The following is a 15,470-nucleotide window of genomic DNA, read 5'->3' as shown; positions in this document are numbered from 1 at the left end:
CTTGCATAACAATGACTTTGTCCCACCTATGAGATGTGGACTCGAGTCATGTGACTTGGACTCGAGTCAGACTCGAGTCATGAATTTGATGACTTGCGACTCGACTTGGACTTGCATAACAATGACTTTGTCCCACCTATGAGATGTGGACTCGAGTCATGTGACTTGGACTCGAGTCAGACTCGAGTCATGAATTTGATGACTTGCGACTCGACTTGGACTTGCATAACAATGACTTTGTCCCACCTCTGGAAGTTACTCACAATTGTACCCCAGGGCACGCGACCTGCGTGACGGCACCAGCTATGGGTTACCCATGTGCTGTATACGGCTGGGTGGACAGGGGCGGGGTGAATGGTGGGGGGGGAGGGGTTAAGACACTCACACAATTATTTATTTCGACTGCCGCGCCGGAAGATCGGACCGATGACGTCGGTTCATAGTGCAGTGCGCACACCACTGCCCCACCGCTCTGTCACTCTTTTTCTCTCCCCCAAGACCAGGCATTATCGAGCTTAAATTAAACATAAGTCGCTAACCTAATAACACTCGCGTGGACAGATCCGACGAGATCGCCTTCGTTCCGGGTGATTCTGTCATAGGCGCTGTGCGTGTGTGTGTGTGACTGTGTGTGTGTGTGACTCTGTGTGTGTGTAAATCTGTGTGCGTGTGACTCTGTGTGTGTGTTCTGTGTGTGTGTGTAACTCTGTGTGTGTAACTGTGTGTGTAACTTCGTTATGTATGCCGATGATTTGGTAATAGCTGCTCATTCAGAAGAGGAGTTGGAGACGCTGCTGCTGAGACTGGAGCGTGCCACTAAGAGGTGGGGCCTTACCATCAGCCCCACCAAAACTAAGCAACTGCCTGGGTATTTTGTACCATCGGGCACTCCACCCCCACAACTCCCAATCGGTGATGGGGCAGTTGTGGAGAGAGTGGAGAGTTTCCCATACCTGGGCAGTGTGCTTATGACCGGCTCCAGTTTATCAGCAGAGGTCTCACTCCGAATCAGTCGAGCGGCAATATCTTTTCATCGGTTGCGTAACGCTGTGTGGAAGCTACCTGGTCTGTCGCTCCGCACGAAGCTTCAGGTCTTCTCGGCCACGGTCATTCCCTCCCTTCTCTACGCTTGCGAAACGTGGACCCCCCTAGTGGAGCATCTTCGCCGGTTGGAAACATTTAGGATGGCCTGCCTACGATCCATCCTGGGTTTAACCAGACTGGATTGTGTGAGAAGCTCACAAGTCCTTGAAAGATCTGGGCAAAGTCCCATCAGTGAGCTCCTCCGGCAGGCAAGGCTGCGTTGGCTGGGTCATGTAGCCCGCATGCCCAGCCACCGCATGCCTAAACAGCTTTTGTTCGGCCGGATCGAGGGGGCTAAACGGGCGCGGCACGGGCTAGAGAAGAGATGGAGTGATGTGGTACAGGAGGACGTGGAGCTGAGTGGACTTGCCGATGACTGGTACCAGCGGTGTCAAGATCGGCCTCAGTGGAGGAGGCTCGTGAAGGACGCTACTGGGCAGTTGGAGGCAGTCGCCCTCCAACAACAACGGAGGGCGGAGGAGCGACGCTCACAACAACGAGCGGAGCGCCGGGTGGCTAAAGCACAGCAAGTTGGCACAGTAGGGGGCACAAGTGGTGCATTAGCCAGTCATCTCGGTCATCTCGGTCAGTCGACCCGTGGCACCTGGGTCTGCCCCGTGACCTCCTGTCAGCGGGCGTTCGACACTTCACGTGGCCTCAGGGTGCACATGGCCTGGCACAAGCGTCGTGGTGACGTCACCGCCACTTAGTGGCGAATGGCGGTTGTTGTTGTTGTTGTAACTTTGTGCATGTGTAACATTGTGCGTGTGTAACTCTATGTGTGCAACTCTGTGTGTGTGTAATTCTGTGTGTGACTCTCTGTGTGTGTGACTCTGTGTGTGCAATTCTGTGTGTGACTCTGTGTGTGTGTAATTATGTGTGTGACTCTGTGTGTGTGACTCTGTGTGTGTAACTGTGTATGTAACTTTGTGTGTGTGTGTATTATGTATGTGTGCAACTCTGTGTGTGTATAATTCTGCGTGTGACTCTGTGTGTGTGACTCTGTGTGTGTAACTGTGTGTGTAACTTTGTGCGTGTGTAACTTTGTGCGTGTGTAACTCTGTATGTGTGCAACTCTGTGTGTGTGTAATTCTGTGTGTGACTCTCTGTGTGTGTGACTCTGTGTGTGTGTAATTCTGTGTGTGACTATGTGTGTGTGTAATTCTGTGTGTGACTCTGTGTGTGTGTAATTCTGTGTGTGACTGTGTGTGTGACTCTGTGTGTGTGTGACTCTGTGTGTGTGTAACTCGAAGAAGGAGTTGGAGGCGCTGCTGCTGAACCTGGAGCTTTCCACTAAGAGGTGGGGCCTTATCATCAGCCCCACCAAAACTAAGCACCTGCCTTGGTATTTTGTACCATCGGACACTCCACCCCCACAACTCCCAATTGGTGATAGGGCAGTTGTGGAGAGAGTGGACAGTTTCCCATACCTGGGCAGTGTGCTCATGACCGGCTCCGGTTTTACAGCAGAGGTCTCACTCCGAATCAGTCGAGCGGCATTATCTTTTCATCGGTTGCGTAACGCTGTGTGGAAGCTACCTGGTCTGTCGCTCCGCACGAAGCTTCAGGTCTTCTCGGCCACGGTCATTCCTTCCCTTCTCTACGCTTGCGAAACGTGGACCCCCTAATGGAACATCTTCGCCTGTTAGAAACATTTAGGCTGGCCTGCCTACGATCCATCCTAGGTTTAACCAGGCTGGATTGTGTGAGGAGCTCACAAATCCTTGAAAGATCTGGACAAAGTCCCATCGGTGAGCTCCTCCGGCAGGCAAGGCTGCGTTGGCTGGGTAACTAGCCGCATGCCCAGCCACCGCATGCCTAAACAGCTTTTGTTCGGCCGGATCGAAGGGGCTAAACGGGCGCGGCACAGGCTAGAGAAGAGATGGAGTAATGTTGTACAGGAGGATGTGCAGCTGAGTGGACTTGACGATGACTGGTACCAGCTACTGGGCAGTTTGAGGCAGTCGCCCTCCAACAACAACGGAGGGCGGCGGAGCGACGCTCACAACAACGAGCGGAGCGCCGGGTGGCTAAAGCACCGCAAGTTTTCACAGTAGGGGGCACAGGTGGTGCATCAACCAGTCATATCAGTCAGTTTACCCGTGGCACCTGGGTCTGTCCCGTAACCTCGTGTCAGCGGGCGTTCGAAACTTCACGTGGCCGCAACGTGCACATAGCCTGGCACAAGTGTCGTGGTGACGTCACCGCCACTTGGTGGCGAATGGCGGTTGTTGTTGTAACTGAATGTGTGTAACTCTGCGTGTGTAACTCTGTGTGTGTAACTTTGCGTGTGTAACTCTGCGTGTGTGTAACTCGATGTGTGTATAACTCTGTGTGTGTAACTCTGCATGTGTAACTCTGACGCATCGATTGTCTCGAGGCACGACGGATTAGCCGGTGGGTTGCCCCGTCGAGCCGCGCGTGAGGTTCCGTGATGATGCACGCGCAGTCACAAAACATCCACGCGGCTGAAAAAGTGGTCGGGGTTTGTTGGAATTGATGCGTCCCATGTGACGTCTCGCAATCCTACACTCGCGCCACGCTCCTCTCACGCGAACGGACCCCGAATCTCGCTCGCTCGCTTCCTCGCTCTCCATCACACCGTCACGTCCCTCGCTATGCTGCGTGTTCACCCACGGAAATATTCACTCATCATCATCCTTCCCACAATCCCAACGTCACTCGCTCGCTCGCACCCACCCCTCGCTCACTCACTCCCCACACTCACCACCCACCTGTTCACTCACCAACTCGCTTACCCACACCTTTACCCACCCATCGACTCACTCGCCCATTCACGAATCCACGCACACCGACCACTCATTTACCGACTCACCCACTCATCACTCACCAACAACTCACGTGCGCTCACCCACCGACTCACTCACTCGCTCACCCATCCGCCCCCCGGCTCCGCCACAAGGTTTGGTTCCAGAACCGGCGCGCCAAGTGGCGCAAGACGGAGCGGGGCAGCGGAGACACTGACGGGGACCGGGAGAGCCCTGGGGGGGAGGCGGCGGGGGCAGCGGGGGGGGCAGCGGGGGCGCCCAAGGCTCGAGCCTCCAGCCCCGAGCCCCCGCGGCATCGCAGGGAGGCGAACCCCAGCCAGCCCAGGTGAGATCTGTCTCTGTCTGTGTGTCTGTGTGTGTCTGTCTGTGTTTGTGTGTCTGTGTGTGTGTGTCTATGTGTGTGTCTGTGTGTATGTCTGTGACTGTGTGTGTCTGTGTGTGTATGTGTGTCTGTGTGTGTCTGTGTGTGTCTGTGTGTGTGTGTCTGTCTGTGTTTGTGTGTCTGTCTGTGTTTGTGTGTCTGTGTGTGTGTCTGTGTGTATGTCTGTGACTGTGTGTGTCTGTGTGTGTATGTGTGTCTGTGTGTCTGTGTGTATGTCTGTGTGTGTCTGTGTGTGTGTCTGTCTGTGTTTGTGTGTCTGTCTGTGTTTGTGTGTCTGTGTGTGTGTCTGTGTGTATGTCTGTGACTGTGTGTGTCTGTGTGTGTATGTGTGTCTGTGTGTGTCTGTGTGTATGTCTGTGTGTGTCTGTGTGTGTGTCTGTCTGTGTTTGTGTGTCTGTCTGTGTTTGTGTGTCTGTGTGTGTGTATGTGTGTATGTCTGTGACTGTGTGTGTCTGTGTGTGTATGTGTGTCTGTGTGTCTGTGTGTATGTCTGTGTGTGTCTGTGTGTGTGTCTGTCTGTGTTTGTGTGTCTGTGTGTGTGTCTGTGTGTATGTCTGTGACTGTGTGTGTCTGTGTGTGTATGTGTGTCTGTGTGTGTCTGTGTGTATGTCTGTGACTGTGTGTGTCTGTGTGTGTATTTGTGTGTATGTGTGTCTGTGTGTCTGTGTGTGTCTGTCTGTGTGTGTGGTGGGGAGCGGTAATGTAGCGGTTAGCGCGCTGCGTCTACGAACCCGGCGGCCCCAGTTCGATTCCCGCTCACGACCAACACCAGTGACGATTGTCCGAGCCGGTCTTAGGCCTCCCCTAGGTCGACTTGGCCTTAAATGAGTACCTGGTGTGATGTGTTAAAAACATCAGTACTGGGGAGACGAAGGCGGCCGGGAGTGGTCCTGGCCTTCATAGGTGCTCGTTAACGACACTTGCCCCAAGAGTATATTAAAGACTATACGAGGATCTTTGTAATTGCATTGCCCCTAAACAATACACTGTTTTAAAGCCCGAATCAAATTCTGCCATCACTTATCTAACGCCCACCACCCCTGGTTATCCACGCTCAATGCCTCCCTCGACCTTGTTACTCACGGTTCGACCCCGCCCCCCTGCCCCCCTGCCCCCCTCCCCTCCATCCCCCCCCCCCACTGCAGCGGGGGTCGAGTGAGCGTGGGGCCGTCTCCGTTCCCGCCGCCCGCGTGCTTCCCCGCGATGCTGGCGCTGAGCACGGCATCGTACGCGCGCGCCCTCGCTCAGCCCGGCCCCCCACCCGGCAAAGGTGCGACCTCTCGGCATTTGTCCATCGCTCAGTCGACCAGTCCCCGCTATAAACTACCAACACTTGTCGACGCGTTTTAGATCACCGGGTTAAGGGGCTTTGAGCTGCGTAACTCTTTTTCAGAAGCGACCTGGCCATCGCCAACGATAGCTCAACCGAGTGGCTTGTCACGTGGAAATGTTTTAGCGGCGGCCAAATGCTCTAAACGCGTGATGTTGATACTAAATGTGGAGGGGAGATTTGGAAGACCCGGAGAAACAACCCACGCGACCGCGGGAGAGAGGGGCAAGCCAACTCCAGATCTACAGCAGGTGTGGGCGTCGGGATCAAACCCACGACCTTCTGTATACCAGGCGAGGTAGTTAACATATCGTCGCCAAGGCGCCCATTGCCATAGTTGGTCAGCTAATCAGGGCATAGGCTGACAGTGGATCGGTCAACAGAGATGCGTAAATAGTCGGACAAATTCACTTGGCCAGTCAAAGTCGATCGGTCAAAGGGTCGCTCAAATACTTGGTCAATTATGGGGATTTCCCCGGTCAGTTAACCGGTTGCCCAGTCAGTCGGTTATTCAATAAGTCGGTGAACTATAAGGTGAATTAATGTCAATCAGGAAATCGATTCAGTCAGTCAATCAAATAGTCGGTCAGTCAGTCAGTCGGTCGGTCATTAATAAATAAAAAATCTGTCGGATTCATACTCGGGCAGTTATTGGATCCGTTGTCTGGACAGTCGGTCAGTCTGATGAAAGGATGTCCAATCAACCACAGAGTCAGCTCAACAGTTGGTAGATTTTCTCGACAATGAACACGTCGGTACATTAATGAAGCATTCAATTGGTCGGTGGGACGATCAATCAACAGGCGAGTCAATATAACAGTCACTTGGTCAGTCGGTTCTTTTTTTTCAGTCAATAAACCATTCGATCAGCCAGTTGAGACAAACGGTTCAGGCACGTGGAGACACAAGGCAGTCACGCATGTGCCACCTGACAACAGATGACTGACAACTGCACAATGCCTCACACCACACCGACAACACAAAGCGCGCGCCTGTGATCCTGCACTTTGGGCTAAGGGTTGGTGGATCACGCAGACGTTTGTTGAACATTCAAAACTTGCTGGACTGCGAGGTGACCAGGAGATGGCAGTACGACACGTTGGCTGCATGGACACTCGAATCTCTGCACAGATAGATTCAATAATCCATTGCTGACTGTAACTGCCCATTTACCTGGCCCACTTGCATCCCATACTTACAACACCTGGCACCCCCAGGCAATCTCACATCCAATACTCAATTCCAACCATTCTCAATCCGTCAATGGACTAACACCCCAAGCCAGGTTGATCACCGGTAGAGGCTGGAGGGGGGGGGGGGGGGTGCAGTTGTGACCATACTTTACCACGCAGGTCAGTGCAGGCTGCTACAGGAGAGGGTCACCACTCCACCCATCCAAATACCCCACTGACCAGGCTTTGCTTAGCACCACAGATCCATTGCGACCGGGCGCGTTAACCCAACGGAGATGCGACCGCGTCCGCGCGCGTGACCCCTTTTACAGCAGCAACTCCTCCTCTCCCCATGCTTCTCCCCGCGCTCGCGAGCAGGAGGCGGTGTCTTCTGCCCGTGCTGCGTGGCCGACCCTTTGGCCGGACCGCTGCCCCCGATGCTGCCCTACGGCTGCCCGGCCCCGCAGCGCAACGCCAGCGTCGCTGCCCTTCGCCTGCGCGCCCGGGAGCACGCGGCTGCCCTTCTGCAGCACACTGCCCGCCTGATGCCCTCGGCTGACCCCGCTCACTCGGCCGGAGCGCACGTGTCGATGCTCCGTGCACAGAGCCTCGGGCTCAACTTAAACCTGAACCTGGGCCCATCGTTTGGTCTCCCTCCTCCTCCTCCTCGGCACGCACCTCCTGCCACGTCCGCAGCAGCAGCTGCAGCAGCAGTAGCAGCAGCAGCAGCAGCAGTGTCATTATCGTCATCATCATCAGCAACAACAATATCATCGTCGTCGCCACCGGGACTCGTAGATTCTGGAGTTCACCTGTCCTCCACGCGTAATCACGTGGGCAGCGGTGAAGGTAGCGCACAGATGCAGCAGCACATGCAGCAGCAGATGCAGCAGCACATGCAGCAAACTGCCTTGCTATTGCGACAGCCTCTGAAGCCGCCAGCTCTCCGCAGCATCCTGCACCCAATGGCCCCATCGAGCATCCACCAGGAGCTGGCGTCTGGCAGCATCGGCAGCGGCATTGCTGGATTGATGGATCCAAACTGCACTCCGACGCTGGTGACGGCAGTGGCCTCCTCTGACCGTCCGGCTCCTGGTGAGAACGCAAGGAGCTTGCAAGCCAGAGACAGCAGCAGCAGCAGCAGCGGTAGCGACCATGAACTGTGATCGCACACCAAGCCTCGTCCATTGAGAGTACATTAAAACAAATTTAAATAAAAAATAATATTTGCCCAACTCTGGACACATCTGACCGGGGGGGGGGGGGCGGCTGATGATCGCTGTCTCTGTGTCGTTATGTTTCCCGTGTCCACGTGCGTCTCTCTACGTGTCACTGTCTGTCTCTGTATATTTCCCTGGTGTGTCTTTTTCTGTTGCTCTGTCTGTCTCTCTACGAGTCTCTACGATTGTACTATTCCACGCCAATCTGTGTTGCTCGTGGCTGTCTCTCTGTCTCCGTATATCTGTGTCGCTCTGCGTTTGTCTCTGCGCAATGTCTTATCTCTCACTCACCGTCTGAGATGTATTTGTTGGCACCCCCACGGACAATGTCAGTGCAGCTCACCCCCTCTACAGCTTTGCACTCTGGACGGCTGCCCTGATCGCCCGCCCCCCTTAACTCCGCAACCCACTGCAGGCGTCGATCAACGTCCTACGGGGCCCGTCGCGTTCCACCAGGATCGCGTCCACAACAAAGATCCCCTCGTAGCAGCTGGTGGCTGCGGCGAGCATCGATGCCGCCCATTATAATCATCAATCTCCTTCGCGTTTGGAATTCTGTCGTGCAGGTGATTGGCGTGACGAAATATGTCTCCGCTAGATTTGTAGTTTTCTTGACTGCAGAGATCCATACTCTTTGGTTCCTTCGATAAAGTCACGTAGGTATAAAATAAAATAATTTAAATTCCACTTTAGAAAAAAAATGTCTTGCTGTGGTTTTCCCACCTGATGATGATTGCTTGTGTTGCGATCGAAACGTCGTGATTTAATCTATTTCATTTTCTACCTACGTGACTCCCGAACGAACCAAAGAGTATGTCTCCACCGTCGTTTATTTTTTTGATCGGAATATCTGGGTGCTGTTGTTTATTGATCCTGAAGAGGGTAACTGTTTTTTTTTGCCCCGTCGTGAATTAATTCGCAACGCAGTTCATAAGAGGGTCACGGTGGTCTCCAGATGTTTGGAAAATACGCGTCCAAAGCAAATGTAAACACGACGCGACCGCCACCGAACGCGTTGCACTCTCCAACCCACACGACAAATGTCGAGGTCGTTTATTCAAATGTCCGCCAAGAGAGCGATCTCACCCGCGGAGATGTTAACTCGCGCATCTTGATCGCGGATAATAGGATTGATGTGCCGCCACTAACAAGTGTGGCTCCATCTTCTTGGTTGTTTCGGTAAAGTCACGTAGAAGGGAACGAATAAATAATAACAAAATAATAAAATAAAATAAAAATAATAATAAAAATAAAACATAATAAAATACAGTGGTGAGAATTGTATTGTATTATGTTTTATTATTATTATTATTTTATTATTTCCCTTCTACGTGACTTTACCGAAACAACCAAGAAGATGAATCCCTGCAGTCACGAAAGCTTTAAATCGAAATTTAAGTGTGGCTCCCTCTAATCCGCGAGAAGGTCGCAGATAATTGGGGGTGACAAGGGGCGGGGGGGGGTGGGAGCAAATCGATTCTGGCTGCAGCAGACAAGAACGCACAGGCTAGACCTCGCTTAGCGCTCAAGATGCGTTCAGGGAGTGCTCATAACGACAAGGGCATTCTACGAGGGGTTCTCGCTAAGCTAGGGTCTGCCTGGGTATTCCTGTCGCGGATTGGAGGAGTTTCGCCGGAGTGAGCAGGCAAGGTTTTTGTTGTTGTTGGTGTTGTTATTTGTTTGCAACCTGCTGCTTCTGACGTGCACGAGACCCCTCTGCGCTTTACTGGACTCACGTGATTTGGCGGCGATGCTGCTGCTGCTGCTGCTTTAGCAGTGGTGCACCGAGAAGAACATTACAATCAACTCGACACATTCGATCACACGGGTTGCCTTCAATGGGGAGAAAGGGGTGTATAATAGGCGACGTTTCATGTCACGGCCCCTCTTCAAAGCAAAATACGGCAGGTAATACAAAGAAGGGGCCATTTGTGTATGTGTTATGACCAAGGGCCATGGCTCAAAACGTCGCCTAATATACAGGGTGCCTCAAATATGTTTTAACACTTCTGAGAATTTGCAACAACGCCACAAGAAATGTGCCTCCGGGCTCTGGAGACGGACTCGAGAAGGTTCCAGACACGCTTTGACAACGATGGCGAAAAAGTGGAGACTTTTGGAAGCTACTAACATCACATTTGTTATCATGTTACAGTGTATTATCCGTTCTTTTTCCGCTAAAATCGATAGTCCCATGTAAGAGTTAACATTTTTTTGAAGCACCCTGTATATTGTTACGGCGGTGTTATTTGACGAATGCGTTGGGTTTCTCTGTCACTTGAATCGGCACGCGATGTGTGGGACCCACGTTGCTTGTTGGTAATCGTTGCCAGCAACTGATACAACTTAAGCTATTTGACTGTTTTATTTTGGCCAGGTAAGGCCCACTGAACTATATAGCTCTTCTTTTTTCAGAAGCGACCTGGCCACAAATGATAGCTCAACGAAGTGGCTTATCGTCACGTGGAAATGTATCGCGGCCAAATACTCTAAACGCATGATGTTCAATTCTAAATGTGGAGGGGAACATCGGAGGACCCGGAGAAAAATCCACGCGACCACGGGGAGAGAGACGCACGCAAACTCCAAATATACAGCAGCAGCAGGCGTCAGGGTCGGGATCGAACCCACGACCTCCTGCATACCAGGCGAGGTAGTTAACATCTCCTAGCCACCGTGGTTATGATGAGAGAGAGAGAGACACACACACGCAAACTCCAAATATACAGCAGCAGGCGTCAGGGTCGGGATCGAACCCACGATCTCCAGCATACCAGGCGAGGTAGTTAACAACTCCTAGCCACCGTGGTTATGATGAGAGAGAGAGAGAGACACGCAAACTCCAAATATACAGCAGCAGGCGTCAGGGTCGGGATCGAACCCACGACCTCCTGCATACCAGGCGAGGTAGTTAACATCTCCTAGCCACCGTGGTTATGATGAGAGAGAGAGAGACACGCAAACTCCAAATATACAGCAGCAGGCGTCAGGGTCGGGATCGAACCCACGACCTCCTGCATACCAGGCGAGGTAGTTAACATCTCCTAGCCACCGTGGCGCCCACAATCACGTGGTGGCTTAGTTCACCGTGGCTTTGCTTCACGCAGATTCCACTGGGATTGTTCACGTCGTACCCTTGTATTAAAGTATACGCGAGACTTTAAATAAAACGTATAACTGACTGTATATTCAGCCCTGCCTCGTGTTTGGCTATTTGAAATGTGTGGAGAAGAGGGGGGAGGGCGGAGGTGTCGTGGTTAGCGCGTTGCGCTACGAACCTCGGTGACCCGAGTTCCATTCTCGCTCACGGTCAACATCCGTGACGAGCACACGCAACGCGTGGAACTCGCATGAGGCCGTGTCTGTCGCGACGAGGTGCATGTGATATGTTGATAGCACTTTCACATGGTGATAGCTGTTGACCGGGACACGGGCTGGTGGTCGAGTTGAGAGTGCAGGGCGCAAAACCACTGATTCGTCACTCCACGTTGCACACATAGAGTCACCCAGAGACAGCCAGAGAGAGACAGTATTTAACACAGAAAAATACGGCATACACATGCCACACAAACAACATCACAGACTACGCACATACGGAGACAAATACTCGTACGTACGGTGCAAAAAGAAGCTCAGCATACTCTTTGGTTATTTCGGCAAAGTCACGTAGGTATAAAATAAAATGAATCACGACGTTTCGGGCGCAACACAAGCGTCCGTCATCAGGTGGGACATCCACAGCAAGAAACAATTGCTGAAGTGGGCAAAAGGGCTGCTGTAATAAGAGGCTAGAAAGGTAAGAAAGGGGGGAGGAGCCAGGGAGGAGAGATAGAGAGGGTGGGGGTGTGGGGTAGGGGGGGAGTGGTGCTGCTCACTGGAGGGATTAATGGTCGAGCAAGAACAACATACCGGGGGGAAAGGGGGGGGGGAGTGGGCGGGGCTGGGAGTGGGAGGCTGAAGAAACTGGAGATGCGGATATGAAGGCAACACCATAAGGCAGTTAAGGTTTTACCTGGTTAATAACATCCTTCCAATGATTGCTCAATTTGTATCCATCTTCCCGGTTGAAGTTATGTCTATGGTTATATATCTGGATGGCTTCATGAACAAATCTTTGATAGTAGCCCGAAGGTTTGCAGAGTACCTTGGTCTCGGAAAACACAATATCATGCGAGCCCACAGCGTTATAGCAATGGTCAGCCACGGCGGAGGTATTAGTTCTGCCGCCGTGTTTCAGATCTGACTTGTGCTCGCAAACAAGGTCCGAGATATGTTGTTTCGTTTCCCCAATGTAACAGCCACCAAAGGGGCAACTTAGTTTGTCGACTCCAGGATATTGCATGTCAGGAATGGCATCCTTCACAGATGGGATTAGATCACTGATTTTGTGTACTGTACTAAATCGGACCTGGATCTTGTGTTTGTTTACGATTTTGGAAAATCTTTTTGGTAACGCCTGCTATGTATGGTAACGTGATGGTTTTGAATCAAATCTAGATTAAGCTCAACATACATTCTCATTTGAGGTTAAGTCGACCTAGAGGAGGCCCGGGACCGGTTCAGATAATCGTCACTGGTGTTGGCCGTGAGCTGGAACGAACCCGGTTGGCCGGGTTCATAGCGCAGCGCGCTAACCGCTACGCCACCGCTCCCCATACACACACAGAGTGACACACATACACACAGCGACACACACACACTGGACTCATCACACACACTCAAGGACCTACCCAACGCTTCCTCCACCGCCGGAAACTGGAGGCGATTCGCGGTGGGTTCGTGTTATGTTGGTGGCTTCGTTGTGGCCGAGGTAAGAACGGCGTGGTGGCGCAACCAGGGGCGGTTTCTTCATTAGGGCGATTGGGCGACGCACCACCAATGTCATTCAACCACAGAGTCACGCTAGCCGTCACTGTGCTTCTGGATATAGTCCAATCAGCGTCATGTCACGTTCTGTGGAGTACCGCCTCTTTTTGGGCGATTTCACTCCGGCTGAGAATCGCCCAGAGTGGTCCCATAGACTTACATTCAAAGATGTTTTTTTTCGAACGGGGGGCGCTGCAATGCATTCTCTATGGCTTCCGGGAGGGCTCGCACTAACGTGCTTACGTCATCATACGTAAGCACGTTGCATCCAACAATATTATTTGTCGCCACCTAGTGGAATCTTTAATAAAAGAAACTTGAGTGGATTGTATATTAATAGTGAGTATAGAAACAAACAAGATGTATTGTAAAAGTCACTTTATTTTTCATTAATATTAAATAAGTGAAGTTGCCTTTACATGCTTAAGCTGTTAATTTATCCTTTGCATGGGTGGACCTTATCCTTATAAATCATCCAGACATTTGCCCCCCCTGAGAGATTTTGCAGGAGCCGCCACTGGGCGCAACACAGCAGAAAGTAAACCCGTACCCATTAGCGCGCTAGTCACTGCTGTCTGTAATTAGATTGCGAACTCGTGTGTTCATCTCGCGTGTTCATCTCCGTGTTCATCTCCGTGAGCGCGCGTTGCCACGAAGCCACAGAGATGAATACGTAGAGGCTGCCATGTCAATACCTCCACTCCTCTCCCCCGGCAATTCCATGCATTGTCTCGTTCCTAATAAAAAAAATCGATAAATTGTTTTTGTTTCGTTCATGCATTCTCATTAGTAGTGTGTCTCCTGAGTTTGGTTTGTTTCTATAGCACGTGCAGGAGACGGGACTCGCTCTGTCCCTCGCCATTAGCACGCGTCTGACATTAGGGAGTCGTTTGCATATCACTTACGTGAACGGAATCGCATCGCGAGCCAAAAGAATCAATATTGATCGATGATTACAGTACGTCAATCATTGCACGCCGACTAATCAGACACGACGGGGAAAGCATTAAGACGTTTGTCGTTAGTGTTGTGATATTGAAGAAGTAACCTTATTTGTTGAATGTGTTCATGAGCCGAATAATTAGCTCGCGCAAAGCCTACACCGCACGGGGAATGCATTCAATCGTTTATTTTTTTCCGTCTTTTTACCGAGGAAAGTTTCAATGCGTCTTAAGACTCGTCGTTATGTTTTTATTTTCAGGAGGGTCCTGCCACGTGTTTACAGTCGGCGGCCAATGTTGCCGCTGTGAAATCCCAATTGAGTCATTTTCAATGAAGCATTCGGGGATGTCACGTTGCACGGTTTTGTTTTAACCACGGGAGGAAAACCGAAGAAGCCAGAAGAAACCCACGCAGGACATGATGAGGACGAACAAAGTCATCGCATTAAGGCGCTCGAGTCGGGAATCGAACCCAGGCGCTTCTTGATGCGAGGCACGAGTGTTACCACTGCACCACGCTGCCAGTTAATGCTGTGCATCTGTACGTTACGAAACAAATACAGACGTTTTAGGTCCTACAATGTTATTTGTCAGCTGCAAATGCTGTCTACAGCTATCTAAATCAGCCTTAAGGCTCTCGTAAATCACGTGACTTGGCTGTGGGACCACACCCACTCTGAACATCTCTCTTCGCCCCGCCCCATGTGAAAACAGACGCTGCTCCGCCCAGCAGCGTCGAGGCTCGTGTCGAGCCTCTTCCTCCCTCGTCCTCATCTTTACTCACCATCTTCTTCCTTTCCTCCGTTCCTTTCCCATCTCGTTTCCTCCTTTCATTCCCCACTCCCCTCTCTCTCTCTCTCCTCTTCTCTCATCATGTTGGTGATGTGCACGTCTTCTTCGAACGCTGGGGAGCCGGAAAAGCCCTCTGTACCAGCGTGGACGGCACCCTCATGTTCACCTTCTGAAGCGCTCGCTCATCACCATGGCATGCGCGATGACACCACAACCACGAGAATTTTATTTGTATTGTGCGCGGTGCTTTTAGCGCCACAGCGCGTCGATTTGTAGCGTTTATTTTCATTTGTTTACTGGTGACTGTGTATTTCATATTGAAATCGCCTCCAGTGCTTTTGCTGCTGGCGGCAATAAAAGTTGTTTAAACAGTCAAAAAGTATCCTCTTCCCTTTCCCGATCCTTTCTCGTTCCCCATTCATTACATCATTGACTCGACTCACCTTCCCGGCGTGTGCAGCCACGGTTACAAAAGTTACTCGTCGCCCATTTAATCGACGAATGAGATGTTGCCTCGAGTTTATTATCGACCGGGCGAATGTTATCTGCGTGGATGGAACAGTGGCGCACACTTCACCAACTCGCACTGACCAGCGTGAAGAGGTTATGGTGAAACTCCCTACGACGTGGAGGGGGCGTTCCTCCATCCAGCAGTAGATTGACGAAGGGCCGCGACTCAAGTTATGTATTTAGACAACTACAGACAAATACCGATGTGGATTGCGCATTGCTGCCTCGTGTTAACGCTCAATTGTGCATTGCGTTGACGAATTAAACGTCACGTGCGACACTCGCTTGACGCGTACGCGTCTTCACGCAGCGTTGATGCGCGCCGCTTGTGTCGCGTACGGCGTCACGAGCCAGCTGTGACGATTGTCTGAGCCGGTCATGGGCC

This window comes from Lampetra planeri, chromosome 9 (assembly GCF_965212315.1).
Source record: "Lampetra planeri chromosome 9, kcLamPlan1.2.h2, whole genome shotgun sequence".
NCBI lineage: Eukaryota > Metazoa > Chordata > Hyperoartia > Petromyzontiformes > Petromyzontidae > Lampetra > Lampetra planeri.
The sequence above is the reverse complement of the archived record's forward strand: the minus strand, read 5'-3'. Positions refer to the sequence as shown.